Genomic DNA, 18,996 nt, shown 5'->3' on the forward strand with positions numbered 1-18,996 from the left:
ACATCCGCAAATGGCATACTTGTTGGAGTCTGCATGATGGCCACGGCTCTCCTGCTTCCTTCCCGGGTTTTGGCACCAGTGTAGCAACGTCAATGATCAGGAAGGAAGAGGACGGGGTCGGATTGACTGATACTGGTGGATTTATTGATTTAGCAACACAAAAAGAAAGTCGCGCTACCAGCGCTTAAAATGCATACACAGCATAAACTTTGTAGCAACTTGAGGCTCTCCAGAGCAAACAGTCTCCTGCCCATACGTCCACCAGTTAGCAGTCCTCTCTCCTCCTCTCTTCTCCTGTTCCAGCATCTTTATGCAGTCTCACCATGCCAATTACTGAAACAAGACCCAGGTGTTTATCATTTGCAATTAACCCACTTACTCACTGCTGTCTCCCAACTCTCTCTCCCGCTGTAGACTTCGCTGAACCACGCCCCCACTGCCACAGCTGATATGCATGTAAACAGACTTTTTTAAAGGGCTTTTTATGCTTTTAATGACACAGTATAGTGGAGAACTGACACGAAATCGTTCAGTGAAGAGAGGGGGGTGGGAGCAGCAAAACACTTTAAAACAGGATTCAAACTCAGGTCGCCTTGAGCACACTGTGGGTCAGCGCACTATCCACTAGGCTATCAGTGCCGACGTAAATAGCTTTTTTATTAACAGAATAGAATAATCATGGCTGATAGTGAGATACGCAAATGTAAAACAAAACCAAATTGGACGCAAGAACAGCTACTTCTTGCCCAATGTATTAATGAAAACAAGGATATAATCAAATGAAAATTTGGAGCTGGGATAACCTCCAAGACTAAAAAAAGTTGCGTGGGAATATGCGTGCAAATAAATGCAGAGTGTTTCTAAAAAGTTTTAGATCTGAGGCAGATTGCCAGCAACAGCAATATTAGGATAGTTGGGATTTGATTTTAGTGATTTAAGCCTGATTTAGGCTGATTTATACTTGACGCCGCCTTCTGCACCGCAAGCCTGTGCTGACTGCATGTGCACATTACCAAATTCTGGGCCCCTATTCCTAAAACATCTTAAGGATAAAAGTAGCCTATCTCATAACTTACTGATTTAGGAGAAAATCTTAAAAATAATGGTGTCAATCCTAAATTTAGGACTCCTCATTTTTGCTCTAAGAGTACTTCACAAAGCGTTTTAGCAGTAAAACTAGCTCCTAAATCTGAAATGTTAGGAGTAGTGGTACTCTTAAGTCACTAAGATCAAGTCCTAAAACTATCCTAAAATGGCTGTTGCCGGCTATCTGCCTCGGAACAGAAACATTTTGGAAACATTTGATGATAATGAGTTTTTAAGAAGGTGTGGTCTTAATTGTGAAGGTATGATGACTGTTGCAAACCTTGCAAAGAATACCAGCCCTTTTCACAGTCATCTTTGCTTCTGGACAAAAGTGGGAAAGCTGCATTTATTTGCACACATATATTTTCCCACACATCTTTTTTTAGGTTTTGAGGTTATCCCAACTCTGTATGTTCCCTTGAATATATCCTTGTTTTCATGAACAAGTTGGGCAAGAAGTAAGAGTTGTTCTTGCGTCCAGTTTGGTTTTCTTTTATGTTTACATGCCTTACTATCACCTATGATTATTCTACCCTGTTAATTAAAGGGCTGTTTATATGCATATCCGCTAACTGTATACGAGGAGCGCACATGTAAGAGGCTGAAGATATACATGTTTAATTAGTGACACTTAGTCTGCATTTTAAAATCTTTATTTGAATATGGCAACATTTTTATTTTAAAACCTTTATTTGAATATGATATAATATTGCACGTTACAATATTTCTATGAATAAATGTCTGACAGAGACCTCTCCCTTACCAGCCAATCACTGTGTGCATGGTTAATAAGCATGTCGACATCATTCATAGCAACGAGGTCAACCCCGCCCTTACTCTTAGCTTAAGACTTCTCTCTATTCCTTAGTAAAAGTTTGTCTCAGCAGCTTTGTGAATAGGATTTAAGAGAAAACTCTTAGCTAAAAACTTTTACTGCTATATAGGAGAACTTTTAATAAGATGAAATGTTTTGTGTTTACAGGCTCTGATCATGTGTACATAATGTAATGACATCAAACTCGTTTTTAACATGATAGTTTTATTCTTACATGTACTTTAATAATGTTATTAGCCCTGAGACAAATAATTGCAGTGAATAAATGCATAGATATGCATCAGTGATTAGTAATACCCAACAGTCTAGTAGTAGAATGTTCGTTAAGTGAGTTAGAGGTTCTAATCCGTCATCGCATGAATTTTTTCATCCCTTATTAAAATTAAATATGTTCATCAGTGATCCTATATCACAGACACATTTGTGTGTATTTTGTTTTGATTTTTAACCGTAATCAGTCACAAGCAATGGATTGAAGCGCTTGCGTGTGAACACTGAGCACGAGCGGCATTGAGAAAGTTCTGTGACTAATTAACATCCAGATTCCAGCTTCAGCACCTTATTTAACAGAAAGGAATGTTTCATCAGCATTAGGTACGTCCATGTTCAAAAAAGTGGTGGGACAATCAAGCCTTGCAAAAAGTGTCCCACCCATCCCACCCGTGAATTACGCCTATGAAAATAAGTATTGTGAAACACTAACACAAGCAATTATGAGAAATATGTTTATTACAGCAGTCTTCAACAGTAAAATCAACACAATAGTGTTAAAATGTACAGTTTCACAAACTTTCTTGCTTGTCTTGTCTTTCCAACGCTGGTCACAATTTCTCTCGAAGAGATACAGGGGTTGGACAGTGAAACTGAAACACTGGCCAATATAGTGTTGGAGGTTTCATGGATATGTTTGCACAGCCTGGTGGCCTATCTTCACTGATTGCACACTGCACCAGTAAGAGCAGAGAGTGAAGGTTGACTATGTGCACCCAATGGATCAAACATTGTACCCTGAAAGTAGTGCCTTGTATCAGGATGATAATGCACCAATACACACAACAAGGCTGGTGACAGAGTGGTTTGATGAACATGAAAGTGAAGATGAACATCTCCCATGGCCTGCACAGTCACCAGATCTGAATATTATTGAGGGATGTTTTGGAAGAGCGAGTTAGGAAAAGTTTTCCTACGCCAGCATCACGTAGTGACCTGGACACTTTTTTTTTTTTGCAAGAGGAGAATAGCTTAAAATCCTTCTGGCTACTGTGCAGGACTTATATTTGTCATTCCCAGGATGAAATGATGCTGCATTGGGCACAAAAAGGCTCAACAACGTACTAATTGTTTTTAAAAAAACAGGTGTTTCAGTTTTATTGTCCAACCCCTGTATTTGCTATCTGACTATTTCTGTGATCACGCATTGATGGATCATAGAGATGTTTGTACAGGCGTACCTGTTCAGCCAAAACAGCTTTAAAATTGTTTCTGATCAATGCGGTGACACGTGAACAGTTCACTCGAGATGCCGTGCACACCGCCACGCGAAATGGGTGATTTCACAAACCCAAGTGAACTTGTGGATGCGTATAAATCAGTCTTTACGTTGCACAGATTTAGGAGCTAGTTTTAGCGTTAAAACGCTTTGTGAAACACTCTTAGAGCAAAAACTTAGGAGTCCTAAATTTAGGACTTGCACGCCCATTATGTTTAAGATTTTCTCGTAAATCTGCAAGTTATGAGCTACTTTTAGCCTTAAGATGTTTTGTGAATACGGGCCCTGGTTTGTGACATGTTAAATCAAAAGCTTTTTGGAGTTTTGAAGAATTGTAGTCAGCACGAAATGGACACACAAATCACAATATGCCTAAGCATAAATGAATCTCAATAAAGATTTAAAGGTACTTTGTGTTGTAAATCATTGATTAGGTCTGTTTAAAATGGCGACATCAAGTCTATACATTTGCTTTCACTTTCATCTCTGACTAGAGTGGTGTGTTACGGGTTGCCAGATCTCGGGAAAATGTTCCACTCTCTCATCACGGAGACATCTATATGATGTGTGTGATTATGAAAGGCATATTTGTAAGACGTTTAGCCTACTAATCTTTTAACACACTGCATACACTGTGAAAAATTAAGCTTAAAATAATGAAGTCCAAGGCTGCATTATATTTTATATAAGTCAAATCAAAGTGTTCTACAAGTTATTTCAATTATTTTTTTTTTTAATCTGGGGTGGTTCTCAGTATCCCTCCTCGTCTCCTCGCTCCAGATGACCCGGAAACTGATTGAGCTCAGCCATCTTGTAGGACATCTCAGTTCTCTAACTGCACCACAAGGAGGCTTCCAGAGGAGCAATGAGTGAGGATACACAGTTTAGGCTTAGAAGGGATACAGCTGTGGCTACCGGGCATACGCACATCAGTGCGGTAGTCATTTTGGGTGTCAAAAAAGGAGAACAACTAATCCGTGCAAGTTAATCCACTAAAAAATTGTTTGTCTTTGTAATCTTTAATCAAAATCTGAATATTTGTTTCAGCTCTGGAATGGCATTCCTTCACTGATGACGTCAGTTTGAAGGCTTGGGCAAACCCAGAGCCCAGAGAGAGAGTTGAGACAACTCCATTCACTCCAATGGACCAGTTTTTTACAGCAATGGTGGATTGTGACGGTGCCAAAGCCACTAGATGGTAAGCCTGCAACCATTAGCCAAAAAGGCGTAACAGCTAAAGCTAACGCTTCCGGTCTGGCAGTACATAGTAAGTTTTTTTTTTTAAATGGATGTCAATGGAGAAGAGGCTGTACTATGCTGAATAGACAACTTTTTAGAGAAAATGGCTTATCATTTAATGAATTGACAGGCTATTTGCTAATGTTCAACATGTTTTACACTAAACAATACTTTTGGATTAAACTATTTTTAGAGTTTACCACGAAAAAAAAAAATTAAGCATGTAGCATTAGTACTGGCAGGTCACGTGAGTTAAGCTCGCATCAGCTGATCACATCTACCTATAGGAATGCCCCCGATGCCTGCCACTTTCGCTGAGTTCTGCTAATGTGCAACCCAGTCTCATGGCATTTTGTGATTTAGTCATGAAATTTGATCTATTGATTCATGTTCATGGACACAAATTTCCCTCTTTTTTTTCCATGTCACTCTGCACGAATTTCAATCCAATCTATTTCAATAGGAAATACATTGGATACGCCATGTTTTTTTTCTGCCACTGGGGCCCACAAAGGCTGTATTGTCCCCCCTCATTTTTTATTTATTTATTTATATATTTATTTATTTATTTATTTTAAGCGCTACTTTACTCAACATTTAGGAGATTTTATCCTTGTTTTTATTGCATTATATTCTGTAGGCTACTCACTTTTGTAAATGATCGTCAGTGCTTCCAGTCAAAAATATAGTAAATATATTCTCCCAGTAAAATAACAAGACTGCACAGCTGTGCTATGGCCATCGCATCTAAATGTTGCCGTTTTTTCTGAGAAATACTGTTTTTCCATCGGTTTGGTGTGTCAAATCTAGCAGTAAATACTAGCCTACAGTACACATGAGCCTTATCGACGGATTACTATGGTAAATATGCCAGCTAAAACTGATATCATCCCGAGATCCTTGTCTTTTTTCAACACATAACAGAAAGTGTGCTTGATAAGTCAACAATACGATGTTTACTATAAAATTCTTCATAATTACTATCCCTGCAATAGTTTACTTTTTAAATTTAAGGTGGAGATCTCTTCATCAATGCACATTCTTTCTGTGTGTGTGTGTGTGTGTGTGTGTGTGTTTGTAAACGTACATTTCTTCAGTCCTGCTATGATCCTGGATCCTCCTCCATGATCAACACTAGAAAACACACATACACACACACACACACACACACACATTCAGTCAACAAACTGTTGCAAGGATACTTTGGGGTGGTTGCTAAACTGTTGCTATGCAGTTGCTAAGGTACTTATGGTGCTTGCTAGACTGTTCCTATGCAGTTGCTAAGGTTCTTATGGTGCTTTCAAGACTGTTGATATGCAGTTGCTAAGGTGCTTGGGTTGGTTGCTAGACAGTTGCTATGCAGTTGCTAAGGTAATTAAGGTGCTTGCTAGGGTGTTGCTATGCAGTTGCTAAGGTGCTTGATAGACTGTTGCTATGCAGTTGCTAAGGTACTTATGGTGCTTGCTAGACTGTTGCTATGCAGTTGCTAAGGTACTTACGGTGCTTGCTAGACTGTTGCTATGCAGTTGCCAGGATACTTGGGGTGGTTGCTAGACTGTTGCTGTTTTAACAGGTGATAATTATTACTCTAATAACACCCAACAGTATATTGTGTTTCTATAGAGTGTAATTTCTGAGCTGAGACATTAAGAATGTTGAATTTGACCGTGATTAAGAGTGTTGAACACAAAAATGCAGACGAGTGTTCAAAACTAGTAACTTTCATCGTGATCAGTGAGAAGTGATGCCTGAATATACATATAGTTGAGATAATCTAACAAACACAGTACGTTGTGAGGATGTTGTCAGTTGGTCGTCATTTGGTCAGCGTGACATTATTAATGACAACATCACGAGGACGTCATGGTAACATTCCATTTCTTATAAGTTTCACTAATGTCCCAGAAACGTCATGTGCACGTCCTCAATAGACATCTCTAGTGAGTCACATGGTGAATGTTGTAGTGTCGTGGTCAGCTGGTCTCCAGATAACTTTTCATATTACATGTATTAGGCTCTTTTTAAGGTGTATATGATTATATATCGCCTATAATATGGAAAATATACTGAATTCATCAAGCATTTTGCATGATGGCATTAATTATTATGTAAATATAATAATTTATGCCATCATTTGAAATGTAGATATATATTTGTCATCAAATTAATGACAAAACAAAAACCAAATGGTAATAATTTATGTATGTGAATGACAGAGATTTATTGAAAGAGGGCACGGGACAAATGAACATTTAATTTAAATCAGCGCACGTCTCTGTCACAAGCGCGGCCTCTGTGGCTCCCTCTAACCCCTGTCAGCGGGAACCTTCTCCGGACATTTAGTGCACTACATTTCCCATCACCCCGTACCTGGGTCGCTCACTTCCGGTTCCGGGTCAGCCGGGTTCACTTCCCCCCGGCGGCCATTTTAGGAGCGCTCTGCCGACGTTTCCCTCGCGAAGTTTTGTTTAGTCATGCTAGGAATCCTAAGCGTTCTTTTCATGGACTGTCTACCCGTTGCCAACCGGACTGTTTATCGTGTGAACCTTTGCTGCCTGCCCTTTGTCGACCCCCGCTCGTTTATCGGATTAACTCCTTTGATCGCCGCCTGCCCCTACCTTTTGCACAGACTTTTGTTTACCCTCTGGGATTATCTTCACCACACCAGTCTGCCGTTGTTGAACCTTGCCTGTTTACTCTGCCTGTTATAATAAAGCTGTTGCAAATGGATCCAACGTCTCCGGATGTGTCATTGACTATGTTACAGAAAACTTTGCCACCTACGGATCCAGCAACAGTCGACCAGATCACGTCGGAGCTTTCGGCTCAAGCCACGGTCCTGACGATACACCAACAGCAGTTGGATTGGCTTACCAGTCTCACGGAGCAGCTCGTTCGGGCATTACAAGGTCTGCAGGTAATCGCCCCACCCACCGCGCCTCCCGTGACCACGCCACCACCAGGGGCTCAAGCGGTTACCGCCAGCCCACGTCTCGCCTTCCCGGAGAAGTTTGACGGTACGGCAACTAAGTGTAAGGGGTTTCTTCTCCAATGTGCTCTCTTCGTCAACCAGTAGCCACATTTGTACCCCACTGATGAGAGCAAGATTGCCTTTGTGTGTTCCCTCCTCTCCGGGAGAGCATTAGACTGGGCCACTGCCATCTGGAGTCTGGACCGCCCCGCCTTTCCATCATTTGCCACTTTCCTCCAACGCTTCAAGGAGGTTTTCCAACCCAGCTCCAAGAGCGGAGAGGCTGGGGAGCAGATCGTCAAGCTGCCTCAGGGCCGACGGACCGCAGCGGATTATGCCCCGGATTTCCGCATGCTCGCTGCTCAGAGCGGATGGAACGATGGACCCCTCAAGCTCCACTACTGCAGAGGTCTACATCCAGATCTTCAGGTGGAGCTGGCTTGTAGAGATGAGGGTCTCACCCTTGTAGAGATGAGGGTCTCTCCATCCAGATCAACAACGTAATGCGAGCCCGTAAGTCCAGTCGGTCCTTCACTTCCACGCCCCAAACCTTGCTCGCTGCCGAAGCCGCTCCCGAACCCATGCAACTGGGAGCTACTAAACTGACCGTGGAGGAGAGGGAGAGAAGGCTACGAGGCAACCTATGCCTTTACTGTGGTCTGGCTGGACACATCAGGGCCAACTGTCCCACTCGGCCACCCCGCCCGCCCACCTCAGTGAGTAAGGATAGTTCTCATCTGAATCGATGTGAAATACCTGTGACGCTTATAATTGAGGGTGTTCCAATTAGAACCACCGCCTTGATATTTTCCGGCGCTGCCGGGAATTTCATTGACTCTGACTTTGCTGTCACTAACCGTCTTCCCATCCTCTCTTGTGCCTCTCCTGTGGCAGTGGCCGCCCTCGATGGGACACCACTAGGCTCTGGGCGGATCAACCACACCACCAATGACTTGACTCTCCTTATCGAACCCTCACATCAGGAGACCATCCGCTTCTTTATCTCGTCACCACAATCACCTCTCATCCTGGGCTACCCCTGGCTAAACCAGCACGAACCAACTATCTCCTGGGCTCAGGGACAGTGGGTTTAGCTCTCGACCCGGGACCTTGCCTGCACTTACCCTGCAAAAAGCTCAGCCCCAGGTATGTGGGTCCTTTCACAATAATCAGACAAGTTATACCAGTGTCATTTCGTTTAGAACTCCCTGCCAAATACCGTATCTCACCCACTTTTCATGTTTCTCTGTTGAAGCCCGCTGGTGACCCGGGAGGAGTGGAGAATAGATGAGGCTGCCCCGCAGGGACCTCCCCCCCGATCATCGATGGCGAGGAGGTCTATCGAGTCAACACGATCCTGGACTCTCGACGCCGGGTCACCTCCAGTATTTGGTCGACTGGGAGGGCTTTGGCCCCGAGGAGAGATCTTGGGTGCCAGCCGAGGACATCCTTGACCCTTCTCTCACTGCCGACTTCCACTCTTCTCACCCAGATCGACCAGCTCCTCATAGGAGAGGTAGGCCCCGGCGTTGGTCGCCTCCTCACGCCAGGAGGCGCTCGCGCTGGGGGGGGGGGGGGTTTGGGTTTCTGTCACAAGCGCGGCCTCTGTGGCTCCCTCTAACCGCCGTCAGCGGGAACCTTCTCCGGACTTTTAGTGCACTACATTTCCCATCACCCCGTACCTGGGTCGCTCACTTCCGGGTCGGCCGGGTTCACTTCCCCCGGCAGCCATTTTAGGAGCGCTCTGCCGGCGTTTTCCTCGCGAAGTTTTGTTTAGTCATGCTAGCAATCCTGAGCGTTCTTTTCACGGACTGTCTACCCGTTGCCAACCGGACTGTTTATCGTGTGTGTGAAAACCTTTGCTGCCTGCCCTTTGTTGACCCCCGCTCGTTTATCGGATTAACTCCTTTGATCGCCGCCTGCCCCGACCTTTTGCACGGACTTTTGTTTACCCTTTGGGATTATCTTCACCACACTAGTCTGCCGTTGTTGAACCCGTTTACTCTGCCTGTTATAATAAAGCTGTTGCAAATGGATCCAACGTCTCCGGATGTGTCATTGACTACGTTACAGTCACTTTCTGAGTACTGCATCTGTGTGCCCAGACGGACATGAAGGAAAATGTAAATATACTTTTATTCATTGTTTTTGGTGATATGATGTTAGATATCATGTAAGATGAGTAGTGTTTTGTATTTTTGTAGGTTTTCTATATTAATTTTGTAAATAAATGCTCTGTTTGGTTAGCTCATGTCACGGTCTGAGGAAACATTAACTGTTAAAATCCTGAGATTTAATCCTTTTTATTTTATTTTGAAATTTAACACAAACTATACAGTGTTCACTGTCCAATTAGTTAAGCTTCAATCGTAATAGTTTGTTTGACTGTCTGTCGCTCTCGCTTTATGATGCTCATGCTCATATTGGCCACATTCACACAGCGGTAGAATACGGTTGTTGATACCGTATTTGAGTCCTTAATACGGTTGCATTCACACACAGTACAGTTATTTACGGGTGTGATGACCGTATTCTATAACCAAACTCACACCCGTAAATTTTCAGGACTCACAACCTCATTCTTGAACACACGCGCTGTGTGAATGGAAGCAAAGTCAACAGCATTTACAAGGTGTTTGGTTTCATTTCTTTGACATGTTCTATGCATAGTCTGTGCGTAGCCTCGGTTTAGCTCGTAGTCAGACCAGCTATTAGTAGCCCACTGATAGTCAAAACTGATTGATTGTAGTTTTTGGTCAGGCAGCGCATGAGATGGTTGAATCATGTTCACAGTGTCAATAATATCTACAAAGACGTAAGTGTCATTTCATGACATGGTCTGTATTTAGCATTGGACATGCTATGTGTAGTCTGCTTTCGAGGCAATCAGGAGAAGCGTCTCGCTGCACCCTGCGATGGACATCCAACCCCACCCACATCCAAGTGCGACGTCACAAAACACGCCCGTTTCAAATACTTCACATTCATTCATTTATTTTGAAACAGAAGGAAGCATTGATAAGAAGATAATTCGTATTTTTTGCTAACCACCAAAAAAGAAGTTGTTTGCCGTGTGGGTAAGTAAAAATATATCTTTGATCTTTACCATAACTAAAACCATTGACAACTTTTAAGAATGTGTGCGTCGTGTTGATGTACATAAACAACAGTTCGGCACGCTTAGTATGCGTTTTAAACTTCACACAGACACATTATTACTTAGCTAACAACAAATTTACATATATATTTATATATATTACACGTGTGTGTGCGTGGGTTAAATCAGTGTTGTTATGTGTTTGTTTTTTTTTTTGGGGGGGGTATAAAAAAACTACAAGTTCTTTCAGCATTCATTTTATGTCGTCGTAAGAACGTAAGGATCAGTACACTGTGTGTGTGTGTGTGTGTGTCTGTCTGTATACATATGTGTGTCATGCCAACAGTAAAGCATCCTGAGACCATTCATGTGTGGGGTTGCTTCTCATCCAAGGGAGTGGGCTCACTCACAATTTTGCCCAAAAACACTGTCATGAATAAAGAATGGTATCAAAACACCCTCCAACAGCAACTTCTTCCAACAATCCAACAACAGTTTGGTGAACAACAATGCATTTTCCAGCACGATGGAGCACCGTGCCATAAGGCAAAAGTGATAACTAAGTGGCTCGGGGACCAAAACGTTGAAATTTTGGGTCCATGGCCTGGAAAATCCCCAGATCTTAATCCCATTGAGAACTTGTGGTCAATCCTCAAGAGGCGGGTGGACAAATAAAAACCTACTAATTCTGACAAACTCCAAAAAGTGATTATGAAAGAATGGGTTGCTATCAGTCAGGATTTGGCCCAGAAGTTGATTGAGAGCATGCCCAGTCGAATTGCAGAGGTCCTGAAAAAGAAGGGCCAACACTGCAAATACTGACTCTTTGCATAAATGTTATGTAATTGTCGATAAAAGCCTTTGAAACATATGAAGTGCTTGTAATTATATTTCAGTACATCACAGAAACAACTGAAACAAAGATCTAAAAGCAGTTTAGCAGCAAACTTGGTGAAAACTAATATTTGTGTCATTCTCAAAACTTTTGGCCACGACTGTATGTTACAGAAGCTTTTTTTATGTCGGATAAATGCTGATCCAAGAATCCAGTACTCAACTGCTTTAAATATTAATGATATTCAGAAATGTTTCTTGAGCAGCAAATCAGCATATTAGAATAATTTCTGAAGAATCAAGTGACACAGAAGACTGTAATGATGTAATGATGCTGAAAATTTAGCTTTAATCACAGAAATAAATTACACCTTAAAATATATTCAATATCAAGTTGTAATGAACAAGGCCTGAAGGTCTGTTACGAATCTGGCTGGTGACCTGCAGCCCGCTCACTACCAGATGTCGCTTTCACCCGTCATAACACTCAGACTGTTGCACCACACCCTGGACTACATTCCCCGTCATTCAGCGTGCTGATTGGGTCAGCACCTGTGACCAATCAGCGGCGCTATAAAAGCCCCGGTCTTTCCCCTTGCAAACCACGGAGTATTGTTGTTGTTATTTCCATTGTTATCGTTCCTAGTTTCCTTGTTCCCTAGTTCCCTGTGTTTAGTTCCCTCGCCTGGCCATCTTGTCTCGACTGTCTCGCCGCCTGCCTACTAGACTCTTGCTTGTTTCTTGGATTATTCTCTCGTCTCATCCCTTTACGGATTAAGTTCGCCACGAATCGACCCAAGCCTGCTTCACGGACTTCTATTGTGCCTCGCCCTAATATACCTGTTTGCTGTTGTTCTGATCCTGCCTGCCTGACCATGCCTTTGTCTTGTTGTAACCTCTTTTTAGCCTGTGTATGTGTAATCTACTGCATATGGAGAACTGTTGATTCTGTCATTTAAATGTTAACACTTTATGATAAGTGGAACACGTTTATAAAAAAAAAAACTGACAATAACAACTTTTACAATAATTTTACATACTTTTACAATACCAAAATCGAACTGTCCCCTTTAAATTTGATACATTTAAAATTAGCCTAAAATTGATCATAATAAATTTGAATTTATTTCATTACACAAATGAACAAGGTATACCACGACTGAGGTGAGTCCCTTGAGCAAGGCACCGATCCCCCGGGTGTGTGTTCACGGTGTGTGTGTGCGCGTGTGTGTGTTTGATCACTTCTCACTACTATGTGTGTGCACTTGGATGGGTTAAATGCAGAGCACAAATTCCAAGTATGGGTCACCATACTTGGCCACATGTCATGTCCTTTCCCTTTCCTTTCCATACACACAAAATTATTTGATTGTCTTTCATTTTATAAATAAAAATGCAATTACAATTCCCAACCACTCAGTAGGGCAATTGTAGCCCTACTGAGACAGGATGACTGGCAACACCAGAATTGAAAGTTAAGTAAGACAGTAAGTTTACCTGTAGGATGGCAAACAACAAATGATAAAGGACATTCCTACTTGGTCTTGTAAGCATCTGTTTTCGTTTTGACGTGTTCATTGTTTATATTACTTGTTACCATGTGTACGTTTTATCGTAGGGATTGAGCAGATTGTAGTTGATAGTGATCGTGACTAGGCCCAATGTGATCAGAGGATTAATTACAAAATGTAATAGATTATAGAGTGAAAGTTTATCATTTGTACATGTTTACAAACTCAAGCGATGTTAAAACAGTGCAAGAGAAGGCGAAAGAGCAAACAATAGAACAAACAAAACAAGCATGAATCTATATTAATCTAAACACTGAACACACTCAGAAGAATTGGACAAACTGAGGACGAGTTTCAACATCTGGAAAAAAGTTTGGAAAATGAAGAGATCCAAACAGCAATGGTAAAAAACAAAACAAAAACACACCAATGCAACATTTCTTCTCTAAAGCTCTCATCTTTGACAGTCAATCATTTATTTGAACTATTATACTGAACTTATAACTGAACAATGGCTTACAGGAAAAAAAGAAAAAAAAAAAAAAGTAAAATGTGTTTCCCTCCTGAATGTATTTCTCAGTTGCAAGCAAATTTATATCATGTCCATAATAGTGACATTTTTAAGTTTTTAATATTCTCTGAGAACATGTTAAGGTTAATTTTCTTATGTGAAGTGTTCTAAAAAGGCGCATTAATTGAATACATGTGACACTGGAGCACAAAACCAGTCATAAGTAGCACAGGTATATTTGTAACAATAGCCAACAATACATTGTATGGGTCAAAATTATCGATTCTCTTTTATGCTAAAAATCATTAGGATATATTCAGTTTCAAAAAAAAAAAAATCAACCCTTATGACTGGTTTTGTGGTCCAGGGTCACATGTTTAAAATAGATATACATATACAGACGTATAATGTATTTACAGATACAGAATTAATATATGAACATATATTTCAAATTAATATGTTTACATATAAAGGAAATATACATGTAAATATTTATAATAAAAATACATTTACATACACTAATATTTGAGCTCATTTACATATAAAGCAAATAAAAATATTTAAATATTTATAATAAAAATATGTTTACATGCATGTAATATGTGGAAAATATTAAAAAGGGGCCACAATCAAATATTTAATTACATTTTTGACATATATTTAAAAAATACTTACATATAAGTATAAGGTCTATTTTCTTCTATTTAGTTTGAATACATTTAAATACATGTAAATGTATTTATTACTCATATATTTCATTCTGTGTGACTTCCGTATGGGTTATATAGGCAAAATTATTAAAAAGGTAGTTTTTAATCAGTTGAACAACTACTTAAACTCAAATGGATACCTGGACAATCTTCAATCTGGCTTCCGAAAGCATCATAGCACAGAGACGGCGCTCGTTAAGACAATAAATGATATTTACCTAAATTCTGATTCTGGAAAAATATCAGTGCTGGTACTTCTAGATTTTAGTGCTGCATGTGACACTGCCAATCATAACATTCTTCTAGAGCGACTGGAAAATTGGGTCAGGCTTTCTGGGATGGCTCTCAGTATGACCTGGTTCAGGTCATACTTAGAAGGGAGAGGTTATTATGTGAGTATAGGAGAGCATAAGTCTAAGTGGACGTCCATGACATGTGGAGTCCCTCAAGGCTCAATTCTAGCACCACTCTTGTTTAGCCTGTATATGCTCCCACTAAGTCAAATAATAAGAAAGAACCAAATTGCCTATCACAGCTATGCTGATGATACCCAGATTTACCTAGCCTTATCACCAAATGACTACAGCCCCATTGATTCCCTCTGCCAATGCATTGATGAAATTAACAGTTGGATGTGCCAGAACTTCCTTCAGTTAAACAAGGAGAAAACTGAAGTCATTGCATTTGGAAGCAAAGAGGAAGTTCTCAAGGTGAATGCATACCTTGACTCTAGGGGTCAAACAACTAAAAATCAAGTCACAAATCTTGGTGTGATTCTGGAGCCAGACCTTAGTTTCAGTAGTCATGTCAAAGCAGTAACTAAATCAGCATACTATCATCTCAAAAACATTGCAAGAGTTAGATGGTTTGTTTCCAGTCAAGACTTGGAGAAACTTGTTCATGCCTTTATCACAAGCAGGGTGGATTGTTGTAATGGTCTCCTCACTGGCCTTCCCAAGAAAACCATTAGACAGCTGCAGCTCATCCAGAATACTGATGCCAGGATTCTGACTAGAACCAGAAAATCTGAGCATATCACACCAGTCCTCAGGTCCCTACACTGGCTTCCAGTTATATTTAGAATTGATTTTAAAGTACTTTTACTCATTTATAAATCACTCAATGGCCTAGGACCTAAATACATTGCAGATATGCTCATTGAATATAAACAGTCCACTCAGATCATTAGGATCGAGTCAGTTACAAATACCAAGGGTTCACACAAAACAAGAGAAATCCTCTTTTAGCCATTATGCTGCCCGCAGTTGTAGCTTCTAGAAGACATCAAATGTGCTAAAACATTAGCTACATTTTTGTTATTAGATTTATTATTTAGAGTATCATTTAATTAAAATAAATAATAGAAATAATAAGTGACTGTCATATGAAAGATAAGTTATACTGCGGTTTAATCATTTTCTGATAATATGGGTCAGTATGATTTGTTTGTGCGTGTCTTGTAAGCTCTTTGCAGCTCTGTTTACAGTCAGAAAGCAGCTAGCTTGTGATGCTAACTACACTAGTGGACTTGATTGTGAAGATTATCAGACAATAAGCTTCAACTTGTTTGTTTGTTTGTAATATAATTGCAACTCTAATAATAAAATTACTAGTCTGTGAAGGTTTCCACTGAGTACAGTATCCTGACATGCAAGTGCTGTTAAAAGTCATACTGTTCTGCTTTGTTTGAAGAGATAAAGACACTTAGAGATCAAGATCAGTCCTTATTGATAATAAGATCTCTGGTACTCAGTTGCTTATCAATAGCTGCTCGCATAAAACTCAAGGCATTAATGTTTGCCTACAAAACCACCACTGTCTCTGCACCCCTGTACCTAAATTCATTACTTCAGACGTATGTGCCTCTAGAAGCTTGCATTCTGCAAGTGAACGGCACATTATCGTTCATGCCAAAGAGGCACAAAATCACTTTCAATGACTTTCACATTAAAGGCCACATATTTTACACCTTTCTGGAGTTTTATGTAAGTTTTGCTGTATTTTAGAATATATATTTGCAGTATAATTACCAAAAACCATCTCAGTATATTTTTATAGCTCCTCTCTCAGGAGTTCCGTTAAGAACAGGTTGATTTTGGCCTGTCTAGTTAATATTCATGAGCCTCTCTTCTGATTGACCTGTTGTTTTCTGAGTGACACACAGCCAGGCCAACCACAGGTAACTAGGGTTGTTTATGCTGTAGCCTGATGTGGTTTGGTGATACTCATAAGTTAGGTTCATAGAAACACCGTAATGATGGTCACTGCTGAGGGAAATGTTGTACGGCCATACCTGTTTGAGCTGAACTCAGACCCTGAATCGTCGAAGACAGGAGACAACCAGCCACCTCCTCAAACACGCTTACAACACAATGTTTCAGAATGGTAATTAATGTTTTTTTTTTTTTTTTCAAACACAAAATGCAGTAAGCTACGTAACTATTGCTTTCCTACTGATACAGTAAGTTGACGTGCCACTGGTCTCTTATATTAATGTTGTTCAGAAGCCTGTGCAATGATGTAGTTTCCTGACATCCATCGACTGAACAGTGTTTTCTCGACATCTTTCTGTGTTGTTGTTTCTCAGCAATGGCATGGACATGATGGTGTCTCGAGGTTTGGCAAAAGGAGGGTGGGATGGTGGCGGTGCTCGGGGTGGAGACTGAAGGCGGTGACTGTGTAGTCTGGACATCACATTTTTACAGAAGTCACAGCCAGGAAATTTTTTATTTCGTTTTGACAATATGGGACCTTTAACTGTTCCCTCCTGGTGGAATGACCTGCCCAACTCAATCCGAGCAGCTGATTCCTTAGCCATCTTCAAGAAACGGCTAAAAACACATTTCTTTCATCTTTATTTGACCCTCTAACTCTAGCACTCTCTATTCTTATTCTTCGCTTTAACAACAACAATAAAAAAAAAAAAAAAAAAAAAAAAACTTTATTCATTTTCTAACAGCTTGTTTTCTTAAAAAAAAAAAAAAACCTAACACTAGATTCTTCTTTTTGCATTCGATTTGTTTTCTTTCTATTTATAATATAATTAACAAAAAGGCCTCTAATGTTAGCTTGCTCTGTTCTTTTTCTGTTCTCTTTATTTTATTTATTATATAATTAACACAAAAAAAAAAAAACCTTTGTTGCCTTGTTGAGGATAACTGAGACTTGTCATAGCACTTCTGTATCATTGTTGATTTTGACTGCTTTGTCGCTTTGGATAAAAGCATCTGCTAAATGACTAAATGTAAATATAAATGTAAATGTCTGCTACTAGTTAAACAGCAGCTCTACTTTTTTCATTCACTTAGGTCAGAGGAGAACCGGTCCCCAATCGAGACTGACAATTTTTTTTCTCCATTTGTGTTAACTGATATAGTTTGAGTTCCTTGTCACTGTCATCTCCTGACATTTTTAGTTGGAGTCTGAAAGTCATGTAACTTTTAGAAATGTATTGATATAACTGCATTGACTAAAACCATTGTATGAGAACAAAGCTTAAATTTAATTAGGGGCCATTCACACAGAACATGTTTTTCCATTCCAATGCTGTTTTTTCATTGCTCTTTAATCTCAGGTAATGTTAACTAATTGACTGTAATAGTGACACCAATGTGTAATTTGTAATATTCAAATTTAGGGTTTTTTGTTCCTTCATTTACAAGTTGTTAATGTTTACAACATAAATGATCAATTTGAATATGTTTGTTTCTACCATTTATGAAAACTGTAGGAAGATTGCTGCCTTTTTTGTTGTGTTTTCACTGTCTGCTCCTATTTTATGGCCAGTTATGGAGTTAAAAAGTACTGTTTTGTTGTTTATTTGTTTTGACTGATCTGTTTAGTTAAAATTTTACTCCTCAGGCCAGTGCTCTTTAAATCCTTTATATTGTTGCATCCTTTAGAAACTCCTGGACTCATATAGATATACAGAGACACTAAAAAGTTTAAACAATAAAACCCAAAAACCCCTCCTGCTTGACATACTTGAGTTTGTCCAGTGAGCAGTTTGGATCCTCCAGTTTTTTTCAAAAAGCAGCTTGACTCCTGAATCTCAGTGATTGTAGCTCAGATCCAGCTCTCTCAGGTGTGAGGGGATTGAACTTAGGGCTGAAGACACATAACCACAGCCTTCCTCTGTCACCATACAGCCAGACAACCTACAAAAACATACAATAACAGTCCACATCACATTAGTGTGTTTATTGCTCCTTTTAATATTGAACTGATTGAGATCAGTAAAAGCAACTGGTCACAAAAAAAAAAAGATAATTTTGTGCTCATTTAGCATTATCAGGAAGAAACAAATATTCCCCCAAATCATTGGACATTATATATCTTGCATTTAAATGCAAAATTAAAGTATTAGATCTCTCATACAAACAACAGTGGCACAGTACTGCTCCTGAAAACTTATGTCAACAATGTAGTGAAAAAAAGAATATAAAGATAAGATTTAAAAACAAAACTTCATGTCCTAAAATGAAATAAGAAGCCACTTGCACATTCCCACAGTCACACTTGTAAACACAAAACTGAAATCCACACTTCAAGATTTTAAGCTTGATTTGCCCTCCTAAACAATCAGGGGGGAATAGCCAGATTCAAGGCTTGTCGCAAATGACTTTCTGTCCAAAAAAAATGCTCAATTGTGAGATGTCATTATGATTCATTTACAGCTCAGAGCAAACATATTTGATATTTATGACTCTTGAT

The 18,996-nt window shown here is 39.9% G+C and overlaps 1 long non-coding RNA gene across 1 annotated transcript; it reads right to left on the minus strand.

The window, feature by feature from the left end:
* Positions 1 to 223: 223 nt before the first annotated feature.
* LOC127157442 (uncharacterized) lies at positions 224 to 18,436 on the minus strand. The gene is made up of 3 exons (XR_007825905.1): positions 18,268 to 18,436; positions 5,737 to 5,783; positions 224 to 333 (listed from the first exon to the last, which is right to left on the minus strand). It is a non-coding gene; the product is annotated as an uncharacterized LOC127157442 (long non-coding RNA).
* Between the last annotated feature and the right edge of the window lie 560 nt (positions 18,437 to 18,996).

The sequence above is a fragment of the Labeo rohita genome, unplaced genomic scaffold (genome assembly GCF_022985175.1).
Source record: "Labeo rohita strain BAU-BD-2019 unplaced genomic scaffold, IGBB_LRoh.1.0 scaffold_1078, whole genome shotgun sequence".
In the NCBI taxonomy this organism is placed as follows: Eukaryota; Metazoa; Chordata; class Actinopteri; order Cypriniformes; family Cyprinidae; genus Labeo; species Labeo rohita.